Source organism: Triticum urartu, chromosome 1A (genome assembly GCF_056163025.1).
Source record: "Triticum urartu cultivar PI428250 chromosome 1A, HENAU_Tu73, whole genome shotgun sequence".
NCBI lineage: Eukaryota > Viridiplantae > Streptophyta > Magnoliopsida > Poales > Poaceae > Triticum > Triticum urartu.
The window spans coordinates 261,557,599-261,570,545 of NC_141873.1; positions in this window are offsets into that span (position 1 = coordinate 261,557,599).

Genomic DNA, 12,947 nt, shown 5'->3' on the forward strand with positions numbered 1-12,947 from the left:
GACAAGCCAGTCAATCACACCAACAGAGAATGCTGGGTGTTCAAGCAGGCCGGCAAGTTAAATGCCGGGAACAAGGACAAAGGGCCGCATAGAGATGATGGGGACGAGCCCCAGCCGCCGAACACAGGAGGACAGAAGGGGTTTCCCCCGCAAGTGAAGACAGTGAACACGATATACGCAACACACATTCCCAAGCAGGAGCGGAAGCGTGCACTAAGGGACGTCTATGCGATGGAGCCCGTCGCCCCAAAGTTCAACCCATGGTCTACTTGTCCGATCACCTTCGATCGCATGGACCACCCCACTAGCATCCGTCATGGCGGATCCGCCGCACTGGTCCTAGACCCCATCATTGACGGATTTCACCTCACTCGAGTCCTTATGGACGGCGGCAGCAGCCTGAACCTGCTTTATCAGGATACAGTGTGAAAAATGGGTATCGATCCCTTGAGGATCAAACCCAGCAAAACCACCTTTAAAGGCGTCATCCCAGGTGTAGAGGCCCATTGCACAGGCTCAATCACACTGGAAGTGGTCTTCGGATCACCGGTTAACTTCCGAAGCAAAGAGTTAATCTTCGACATCGTCCCGTTTCACAGTGGCTATCATGCACCGCTTGGACGGACAACCTTTGCAAAATTCAATGCAGTGCTGCATTACGCATACCTCAAGCTCAAGACGCCAGGACCTCGCAAGGTCATAACAGTAAATGGAAACACAAAACGCTCGCTCCGTACGGAAGAGCACACTACGGCCCTTGTAGCAGAAGCACAAAGCAGCCTGTTCAGGCAGACCACTCATTCGGCGTCACGGCCCTCGGACACCTTCAAGCGAGTCCGGAACAAGCTACACCAGGATCGCCTGGCACGATCAGAGCTCGCCTAGCAATTCGGCCCCCGTCCCAGTCCTAGTGAAGCGACGAAATCTGTGCCACGCGTACATAACTAAGCATTGAAAATACCATGGACATAGGCGGGGGCACGATCAGGACACGCCCCGCATGGTGGCTTAACCACACTAGGGGTTGTATACCTTTGACATTCCTTTTCTCTTTCAGGGCCTAACTCTCTGGAAGCCCTTTCCGGCAGTACGATTGTCGTACATTCCGGAAGCAACAACCAAGGCGGTAAGAAGCTAAGATGAACATGGGAACCGCCAGGTGGTCTCTAGTAATAATTGATATACCCGCTTTTCACTATTTATGCGTAGCTTGCCCTGGGATAGGACATTTCGAATTGTCCTACCTTATGCTTATTGCACTACTTCTACCAAGTACGCTTCGACGTATCATTTAAATAACAATGCATATCATTAATCTGCCATTGCATTATTTAAGTTTTTCTCTTTCTCTTATATGTCCATTTACGACAATCCGCACCCGCACGTGCGGGTACGGTCAGTTCGCCAGGGGTCCTCGTTTACCCCATAATACGGCGCAAGAAGTCCGAACACTTTCGACAGTGCGGCACCCCGAACTTATAGCATTATATGCATCAGCTTCGAATCATGTCTTTGGTCAAATGTTGGGTCGCCCGGCTCCCATGCTTTGGTACCTTACGTTCCGCTATGTCGGCTAAGGTAGCGGTGGGAGAACTACTGCAATTGTGTCCCGGTTCTTCCAGACGAACACCTCAGTAGAGAAAGCCAAAAACTGACTGTCATGACAAGGCGAGAGACTGGTCGCTGTTCGAGAGGTCTCAAGTCCTTAAAGACTTTTTCTGCTTCGGGCAAGGAGTCGGCCTTGTCCGGCTTAGGCGTGTATAGCGCCCCAAATTCGGCCCTCCGAATACCAGGGGCTTCGCCAAAAATTTAAAATCATAGACTTCTATGGCTAAGTGAGAGTGATAAAGCATTATAGTCTGATTGCCTGGTTCGTTGCGCTGAACACCTCCCTCGAAGGACCCAAAATTGGGGTAAAGAGTGTTCAGGTTTATCCCGAACACCCCAGTACTAGTTACATGGGGATAGAAGCCGACGTCTAGCCAACTCTCAGATTTTATAAACGGCCACACAGAAGGTGATATTTTAAATTAAGAAAGCATCGCATGGCGCAAACGAACTTGTTTCATATTACAGGATCACATGGGCATGTTCATTCAAAAATTACATCCTTGGCACACTCATCTGCCACTAAGCGGGAACCCTTCAGGACACTCTCATAGTAATTCTCGGGGCAGCGGTCCTCCTTGCCCTCTGGCGGCCCCTCCTTCACCAGCTTCACGGCGTCCAGCTTCGCCCAGTGCACCTTCGCCCGGGCAAAATCCCTGCGTGCACCCTCGATGCAGACGGACCACTTGATGACTTCAAGCCGTGGGCAGGCTTCCACAAGCCTCCTCACCAGACCAAAGTAGCTGCCGGACAGGGGCTCACCAGGCCACATCCGGACTATAAGGCCCCTCATGGCCTGTTCGGCCGCCTTGTGAAGTTCGACCAACTGCTTCAGCTGGTCGCTCAAGGGAACGGGGTGTTCGGTCCCAGTATACTGAGACCAGAGCAACTTCTCCGTTGAGCTCCCCTCCTCAGTCCAGTAAAACTTTGCGGCATCCAGTACACTGCGGGGAAGATCTGCAAACGCTCCTGGAGAGCTCCGAACTCGGGTAAGAAAAAGGAAAGTCTCCTTCACGTGCTTGCTTTGCATAATGAATGCCTTACTCGCTGCTATCTTCTTCACTGCGTCAATCTCCTGGAGGGCCTTGTGGGCTTCGGCCTTGGCGCTCCAGACGCTTTCAAGAGCCTGCGCGAGCTTGGACTCTCGCGTCTTAGAGTCAAGCTCCAAGGACTCGTGCTTTTTGGCGAGAGCCTCAAGCTCTTGCTGCACCTCGCCTACTCGGGCTTCTTATTTCTCCCATTCAATGCGTTCTTTGGCCGCTTTGTCTTTGGCCTCGGACAACGCCTTCCTCAGGGTCACCACCTCGGTCGTGGCCCCTGACAAATCCATGATGATCCTATTACTTTACACCCAAACTTCTTTTTAACTATATAGACAGGGGTATTTCTTACCTTGGCTCTCTTCGAGCTGCCTTTGGTAAGGCCGAGCTCGTCCTTGGACTGCTTCAGGTCCTGCTTTAGCGCAGAGACCTCCGCAGTACGTGCGGCAGTGGCCAGCAGTGAAGCCTGCACATACACATAGACATAATCTAATTAGACTCCTGAGTCATCATTTGATCCTCTATTCGACTTTTCTTCGCGAACGCCGAATAGAGCATCAGGGGCTACTATATATGCGGTAATATTTTCTTATATTTTGATTGCTTACCTCAAAGCCTGTTAGGAGGCTGGCGCAAGCTTAGGTTAGTCCGTTTTTGGCGGACTGAACCTTCTCGACCACCGCACTCATGATAGTGCGGTGCTCTTCTTTGATGGAAGCGCTTCCAGCAGGTTGTCCGGTGCCTTTGGTTGGACAGAGGACACCGGCACGGATGGTTGGCCCCCTGGATGGGGGACCGCCTGCCGGAATCCGGAACCATCGAAGGTTTCAGCGCAGTGTCCGGCTGGGGCCCGAACTCGAAGCCCGTACGAGCCTCGCTCCCTTAGTACCCAGGGTCCGGGAAGTCGCCGCGAGGCGCCCCCAGGACCACCTCCCCTTGGCTCGATGCCTTTTGAGACAACACCTCGGCGTTGTCCGTAGGGCGAGGGGTGGAAGCGGTCGGAAGAGAACCAATGTTCATATCCGACGAGTCCAAAGAGCCGCTCGGCGAGGGTACGTCGAGATGAGCTCGGGACGGACTGCATAATCATGTTCGACATGAGGAGAGGCAGTGCAATAAAACATACCATGAAGTACTATGGTGTCCGGACACTTACAACTTTGCTAGGGGCTTGTCCCTGGGTAGCCACTCGTCGCCACTGTAGGCAGCTGTCGTGGCACAGTCCGGAGGGAGGGTCCTTCCCTTCTTGGACCCTTCGGCCTCTCCGGATGGGTCGGCCTTCCTTTTCTTGTCTTCCCCAGCTGGGGGGAGAACTTTTCTCCTCCTCCTCCTTGTTTCCGTGGGAGGAGTGCATGTCAGAGTCATCAGACGATGAGTCCGATACAACCTTGCGCCGGAGACCCTTTCGGGTCCCCGTGGACTTCTTCTTGGCCTTCTTTGCCGGCACCTCGTAAGGTGCCGGAGTCAGCATCTTCGTTAGAAGAGCGTCTGTAGGATCTTCGGGCAGGGGGGCTGGGCAATCAAGCTGCTCCGCTGTCTCTATCCAGTCCTGTTAATGACATGGAAGCTTAGATCCAGCACATAACTAAACCGGGGCAAATAAATACCCTGAGAGATATAAAAGCCTACCGGATTGGCGCGGCGCTTTGCGCTGAGTCTGCGGTCCTCGGTGAGGGAGGGAGGAATCTCGGCGCTCTTGAACAGCACCCTCCAGACGTCCTCGTGCGTCGTGTCGTAGAGCTCTCGCAGTATCTGGTGCTTGGCCGAGTCGAACTCCCACAAAACAAATGCCCGTCGTTGACACAGAAGGATCCTACGGAAGAGCATAACATGGACCACGTTGGCAAGCTTGATTTTCTTGTTCATCATGTTCTGGATGCAGGTCTGGAGTCCGGTCAGCTCCACCGAAGAACCCCAGGACAGGCCCTTATTTTTCCAGGAGGTGAGCCGCGTGGGGATTCCGGATCGAAATTTGGGGGCCGCCACCCAGTTGGAGTCACGCGGCTTGGTGATGGAGAACCACCTTGATTGTCACCCCTTTATGGTATCCACATAGGTGCCCTCGAGCCAGGTGACATTAGGCATCTTGCCCACCATGGCGCCGATACATCCATTTTGCATCATGCTTTTATATCAATATTTATTGCATTATGGGCTGTTATTACACATTATGTCACAATACTTATGCCTATTCTCTCTTATTTTACAAGGTTTACATAAAGAGGGAGAATGCCGGCAGCTCGGATTCTGGCTAGAAAAGGAGCAAATATTAGAGACCTATTCTGCATAGCTCCAAAAGTCCTGAAACTTCACGGATGAAGTTTTCCAAATATATAAAAAACATTGAGCGCAAGAACTTCACCAGGGGGGCTACACCCTGCCCACGAGGGTGGGGGCGCGCCCTACCCCCCTGGGCGTGCCCCCTACCTCGTGGGCCCCCTGGTGGCCCTCCGGTGACCATCTTCTGCTATATGGACTCTTTCGATGGGAAAAAATCATAAGCCATCTTCTCGGACGAAACTCCGCCGCCACGAGGCGGAACCTTGGCGGAACCAATCTAGGGTTCTGGTGGGGCTGTTCTGTCGGGGAAACTTCCCTCCCGGAGGGGGAAATCATCGCCATCGTCATCACCAATGCTCCTCTCATCGGGAGAGGGCAATCTCCATCAACATCTTCATCAGCACCATCTCATCTCAAAACCCTAGTTCATCTCTTGTACCCAATTCTTGTCTCCAAGTCCGAGATTGGTGCTAGTAGGTTGCTAGTAGTGTTAATTACTCCTTGTAGTTGATGCTAGTTGGTTTAATTGGTGCAAGATCATATGTTCAGATCCTATATGCACATTAATACCCCTCTGATTATGAACATGTTTATGCTTTGTGAGTAGTTACTTTTGTTCCTGAGGACATGGGAGAAGTCTTGCTATTAGTAGTCATGTGAATTTGGTATTCGTTCGATTTTTTGATGAGATGCATGTTGTCTCTCCTCTAGTGGTGTTATGTGAACATCGACTACATGACACTTCACCATTGTTTGGGCCTAGAGGAAGGCATTGGGAAGTAATAAGTAGATGATGGGTTGCTAGAGTGACAGAAGCTTAAACCCTAGTTTATGTGTTGCTTCGTAAGGGGCTGATTTGGATCCATATGTTTCATGCTATGGTTAGGTTTACCTTAATACTTTTGTTGTAGTTGTGGATGCTTGCAATATAGGTTAATCATAAGTAGGATGCTTGTCCAAGTAAGGGCAGCACCCAAGCACCGGTCCACCCACATACCAAATTATCAAAGTACCGAACATGAATCATATGAACGTGATGAAAACTAGCTTGACGATATTCCCATGTGTCCTCGGGAGCGCTTTACATCATATAAGAGTTTGTCCAGGCTTGTCCTTTGCTACAAAAGGATTGGGCCACTTTGCTGCACTTTATCAACTTTTGTTACTTGTTGCTCGTTACAAATTATCTTATCACAAAACTATTTGTTACCACTTATTTCAGTACTTGCAGAGAATACCTTGCTGGAAACCGCTTATCATTTCCTTCTTCTCCTCGTTGGGTTCGACACTCTTACTTATCGAAAGTACTACGATAGATCCCCTATACTTGTGGGTCATCAAGACTCTTTTCTGGTGCCGTTGCCGGGGAGTGAAGCGCCTTTGGTAGGTGGAATTTGGTAAGGAAAAATTTATATAGTGTGCTGAAATTTACTGTCACTTGTTACTATGGAAAGTAATCCTCTGAAGGGCTTGTTCGGGGTTTCTTCACCCCGACCAGTAGAGCAAAGAGTTGCTCCTCAACCTACGGAACCTACTGAAAATGAAAATGCTTGCTTTGAAATTCCTTTGGATATGGTAGAAAAACTGCTAGCTAATCATTTTTTAGGAGATGGAACAAAACATCCTGATGAGTATCTAATATATGTGGATGAAGTTTGTGGATTATTTAAGCTTGCAGGTGTACCCGGAGATGTTGTTAAGAAGAAGGTCTTCCCTTTATATTTTGAGGGGAGATGCATCGACATGGTATAGGCTATGTGATGATATGGAGTCTTGGAACTACAAACGATTGAAATTGGAATTTCATCAAAAGTTTTATCCTATGCATCTTGTTCATCGTGGTCGCAATTATATATATAATTTTTGGCCTCGCGAAGGAGAAAGCATCGCTCAAGCTTGGGGGAGGCTTAAATCAATGTTATATTCATGCCCCAATCATGATCTCTCAAGAGAAATGATTATTTAAAAAATTTATGCTCGGCTTTCTGGTAACAATCGCACCATGCTTGATACTTCTTGTGCTGGCTCTTTTATGATGAAGGCTATTGAATTCAAATGAGATTTATTGGAAATAATTATATTTGGTAGACCCTTCTTAAATACTGTTAATGCTACCATAGATTGCAAAAGGGGTGTTGTTATTGTCGGTTTAGATGATATGACTCATGAATTTAATTTTTCTAAATTTAGTAGACAACACCATGAAGAAGAATTACCTAGTAAGGATGGAATTATTGGTCTTGCTTCTATTGCCGTACCTCCTAGTGATCCTTTAGAACAATATTTGCTAGACCATGAAAATGATATGTTTATGAATGAAAGAAGGGAATTAGATGAAGTATTCTTTAAGCAGGAATCTATTCTGACAAACAATTTACCTATTGAAATCCTAGGGGATCCTCCTCCACCCAAGGGTGAACCCGTGTTTGAGCTTAAACCGATACCTAATACTCTTAAATATGCTTATCTTGATGAGAAAAAGATATACCCTATTATTATTAGTGCTAACCTTTCAGAACATGAAGAAGACAGATTATAAAAAACTCTAAAGAAGCACCGTGCTGCTATTGGGTATACTCTTGATGATCTTAAGGGCATTAGTCCCACTCTATGTCAACATAAAATTAATTTGGAAGAAGATGCTAAACCAGTTCGTGATCATCAACACCGTCTGAATCCTAAAATGAAAGAAGTGGTAAGAAATGAGATACTAAAGCTCCTTGAGGCAGGTATAATTTATCCCGTTGCTGATAGTAAGTGGGTAAGTCCTGTCCATTGTGTCCCTAAGAAGGGAGGTATTACTGTTGTTCCTAATGATAAAGATGAATTGATTCCTCAAAGAATTATCACTGGTTATAGGATGGTAATTGATTTCCGCAAGTTAAATAAGGCTACTAAAAAGGATCATTACCCCTTACCTTTTATCGATCAAATGCTAGAAATATTGTCTAAACATACACATTTTTGCTTTCTAGATGGTTATTCTGGTTTCTCCCAAATACATGTGTCAGCCAAAGATCAACCAAAGACTACTTTTACATGCCCTTTTGGTACTTTTGCTTATAGACGTATTCCTTTTGGTTTATGTAATGCACCTGCTACCTTTCAAAGATGCATGATGGCTATATTCTCTAACTTTTGTGAAAAGATTAGTGAGGTTTTCATGGATGACTTTTCCGTCTATGGATCCTCTTTTGATGATTGCTTGAGCAACCTTGATCGAGTTTTCCAGAGATGTGAAGAAACTAATCTTGTCTTGAATTGGGAAAAGTGCCACTTTATGGTTAATGAAGGTATTGTCTTGGGGCATAAAGTTTCTGAAAAGAGGTATTGAATTTGATAAAGCCAAGGTTGATGCTATTGAAAAGATGCCATGTCCCAAGGACATCAAAGGTATAAGAAGTTTCCTTGGTCATGCCAATTTTTATAGGAGGTTCATCATGGACTTCTCAAAAATCTCTCGGCCTCTGACTAATTTATTACAAAAAGATATACCATTTGTCTTTGAAGATGATTGTGTAGAAGCATTTGAAATACTTAAGAAAGCATTGATCTCTGCACCTATTGTTCAGCCACCTGATTGGAATTTACCCTTTGAAATTATGTGTGATGCTAGTGATTATGCTGTAGGTGCTGTTCTAGGACAAAGAGTTGATAAGAAACTAAATGTTATTCAATATGCTAGTAAAACTGTAGACAATGCTCAAAGAAATTATGCTACTACTGAAAAAGAATTCTTAGCAGTTGTATTTGCTTGTGATAAGTTTAGACCTTATATTGTTGATTCTAAAGTAACTATTCACACCGATCATGCTGCTATTAAATATCTTATGGAAAAGAAAGATGCTAAACCTAGACTTATTAGATGGGTTCTCTTGCTACAAGAATTTGATTTACATATTGTTGATAGAAAAGGAGTTGAGAACCCCGTTGCAGACAACTTGTCTAGGTTAGAAAATGTGCTTGATGACCCACTACCTATTGATAATATCTTTCTTGATGAGCAATTAAATGTCATAAATACTTCTCATACTGCTCCATGGTATGCTGATTATGCCAATTACATTGTTGCTAACTTTATACCACCTAGTTTCACATACCAGCAAAAGAAAAAGTTCTTTTATGATTTGAGGCAATACTTTTGGGATGACCCACATATTTATAAAGAAGGAGTAGATGGTGTTATTAGACGTTGTGTACCGGAGCATGAACAGGAATAGATCCTATGCAAGTGCCACTCTGAAGCTTATGGAGGACACCATGCTGGAGATAGAACTACACATACGGTACTGCAATCTGGTTTTTATTGGCCTACTCTCTTCAAGGATGCCCGTAAGTTTGTCTTATCTTGTGATGAATGTCAAAGAATTGGTAATATTAGTAGACTTCAAGAAATGCCTATGAATTATTCACTTGTTATTGAACCATTTGATGTTTGGGGCTTTGACTATATGGGACCTTTTCCTTCCTCTAATGGTTATACACATATTTTAGTTGTTGTTGATTACGTTACTAAGTGGGTAGAAGCTATTCCAACTAGTAGTGTTGATCATAACACTTCTATTAAAATGCTTAAAGAAGTTATTTTTCCAAGGTTTGGAGTCCCTAGATATTTAATGACTGATGGTGGTTCACATTTTATTCATGGTGCTTTCCGTAAAATGCTTGCTAAATATGATGTTAATCATAGAATTGCATCTCCTTATCACCCTCGGTCTAGTGGTCAAGTAGAATTGAGTAATAGAGAACTCAAATTAATTTTGCAAAAGACTGTTAATAGGTCCAAAAATAATTGGTCCAAGAAACTTGATGATGCATTATGGGCCTATAGAACTGCATATAAAAATCATATGGGTATGTCCTCGTATAAAATGGTCTATGGAAAAGCATGTCACTTACCTCTCGAACTAGAACACAAGGCTTATTGGGCTATTAAAGAACTTAATTATGATTTTAAACTTGCCGGTGAGAAGAGGTTATTTGATATTAGCTCACTTGATGAATGGAGAACCCAAGCCTACGAAAATGCCAAGTTGTTTAAAGAAAAAGTTAAAAGGTGGCATGATAAAAGAATACAAAAGCGTGAGTTTATTGTAGGTGATTATGTATTGCTATACAACTCCCGTTTAAGATTTTTTGCAGGAAAACTTCTCTCCAAATGGGAAGGCCCTTACGTTATCGAGGAGGTCTATCGTTCTGGTGCCATAAAAATCAACAACTTCGAAGGCACGAATCCGAAGGTGGTGAACGGTCAAAGAATCAAACACTATATCTCAGGTAATCCCATAAATGTTGAAACCAATGTTATTGAAACCGTAACCCTGGAGGAGTACATAAAGGACACTTTCCGGAACGTTTCAGACTCCGAAAAGGAATAGGTATGTGGTACGATAAGTAAACTGACTCCAAAACAGTTTTTAAGGCAATATTTCTCCGTTTTGGAATATTTAGAAAAATAAAAAAATAAGCAGCAGTCCGGAAAGGACACGAGGGCTCCACGAGGGTGGAGGGCGCGCCCTACCCCCTGGGCGCACCCCCTACCTCGTGGGCACCTCGTGTGCTCTCCGGACTCCGTTTTCTTACAGGACACGTATCTTGGTCGGTAAAAATTCATTATATAACCTCCCGGGGGTTTTGACTCCCGTATCACGCAAAAATCTCCTGTCTTTGTTTCGAGCTGTTTTCTATCAGGGTTCTCAAGGCCAGGCACTATGTCATCTCCCTCCTCCTCCAACCATGAGGGCAATGATGCTTGGCTAATGAAGATAGAGCTGAAGAGAGAAGAACCTATGGAGATCAACAAGGATGAAGGGATCAAGAAGGCCATGGAGGACCAAGTTCCAGCAACAGAGAACACCCTTCAACTGGATCACAATCTTCTTACTCCAATAGAAATCGAAGCTTTCAAGATGATTGAGTTGGCTCGTATACAAAATAAGTATCTCACACGTGAAAATATTTTGTTGAAGGAGCATATCATCGCACTCAAGGGCATTATCCGCAAGCTAGAAGACCTCCTACGCTCGATGTGCGACTATCCATCATCAACAACTCCACCGTCTCCTCCAACAAAGAAGAATTGAGTATCTGGTATGGGCACTCCACTTGGCAACTGCCAAGCTTGGGGGAGTGCCCCGGTATCGTATCACCATCACTTTTATCTTTACCGTTTTTCTTAGTTTGATCCTTTTGGTAATATCTTGATCTAGTAGAATAAAAGTTCTTAGTATGATCTAGTTGTGAGTTTTACTTTATCACCCCTCTATGTGATCGAGTCCATGAGCTATATAATAAAGATTAGTGTTGAGTCAAGGGCTTGATTATTTTGCCATTATCCTAAGTGAATAAAAGAAAAGAGAAAGAAATAAAAAGATCATGTGACTCTTATGGAGAGTAATAAGCTCACATAGAAAGAGTATGATGAATAAAAGTTGTTGAGAGTTGACAAACATAGTTTTGGTCATCGTTGCAATTAATAGGAAGTAATAAAGAAAGAGAGGTCTTCACATATAAATATACTATCTTGGACATCTTTTATGATTGTGAGCACTCATTAAAATATGACATGCTAAAAAGTTGACATTGGACAAGGAAGACAACGTAATGGGTTATGCTTTCTTACATCTGAGATAAATTATATTGTCTTGGATCCTCCAACATGTTGAGCTTGCCTTTCCCCCTCATGCTATCCAAATTCATTGCACCAAGTAGAGATACTACTTGTGCTTCCAAACACCCTTAAACCAGTTTTGCCATGAGAGTCCACCATACCTACCTATGGGTTGAGTAAGATCCATCAAGTAAGTTGTCATCGGTGCAAGCATTAAAAATTGCTCTCTAAATATGTATGATTGATTGGTGTGGTAGAAATAAGCTTTATACAATCGTGTGATATGGAAGTAATAAAAGCGACAGACTGCATAATAAAGGTCCATATCACAAGTGGCAATATAAAGTGACATTCTTTCGCATTAGGATTTTGTGCATCCAACCATAAAAGCGCATGACAACCTCTGCTTCCCTCTACGAAGGGCCTATCTTTTACTTTTATCTCCTATACTGCAAAAGAGTCAAGGTGATCTTCACCCTTCCTTTTTACATTTTATCCTTTGGCAAGCACAATATGTTGGAAAGACCCTGGTATATATGGCTAATTGGATGTGGGTTTTCATGAACTATTACTGTTGACATTACCCTTGAGGTAAAATGTTGGGAGGCAAAACTATAAGCCCCTATCTTTCTCTGTGTCCGATTAAAACTCCATACCCATAAATATTGCATGAGTGTCAGCAATTGTGAAAGACTATATGATAGTTGAGTATGTGGACTTGCTGAAAAGCTCTTATACATTGACTATTTCCTATGTTATGATAAATTGCAATTGCTTCAATGACTGAGATTATAGTTTTTTAGTTTTCATTGAAGTTTACGATTCATACTTGATATTGTGATTGAATTATTGCTCTAGCATAAGATATCATATGACAAGAATTATATAAGTTGCTGCTCTAAGAATGGTCATGATGCCCTCATGTCCGTATTTTATTTTTATCGACACCTTCATCTCTAAACATGTGGACATATTTTTCGATTTCGGCTTTTCGCTTGAGGACAAGCGAGGTCTAAGCTTGGGGGAGTTGATACGTCCATTTTTCAGCATGCTTTTATATCAATATTTATTGCATTATGGGCTGTTATTACACATTATGTCACAATACTTATGCCTATTCTCTCTTATTTTACAAGGTTTACATAAAGAGGGAGAATGCCGATAGCTAGGATTCTGGCTAGAAAAGGAGCAAATATTAGAGACCTATTCTGCACAGCTCCAAAAGTCCTGAAACTTCACAGATGATGTTTTCCAAATATATAAAAAACATTGAGCGCAAGAACTTCACTAGGGGGGCCACACCCTGCCCACGAGGGTGGGGGCGCGCCCTACTGTTGGAAATATGCCCTAGAGGCAATAATAAAATGGTTATTATTATATTTCTTTGTTCATGATAATTGTCTATTGTT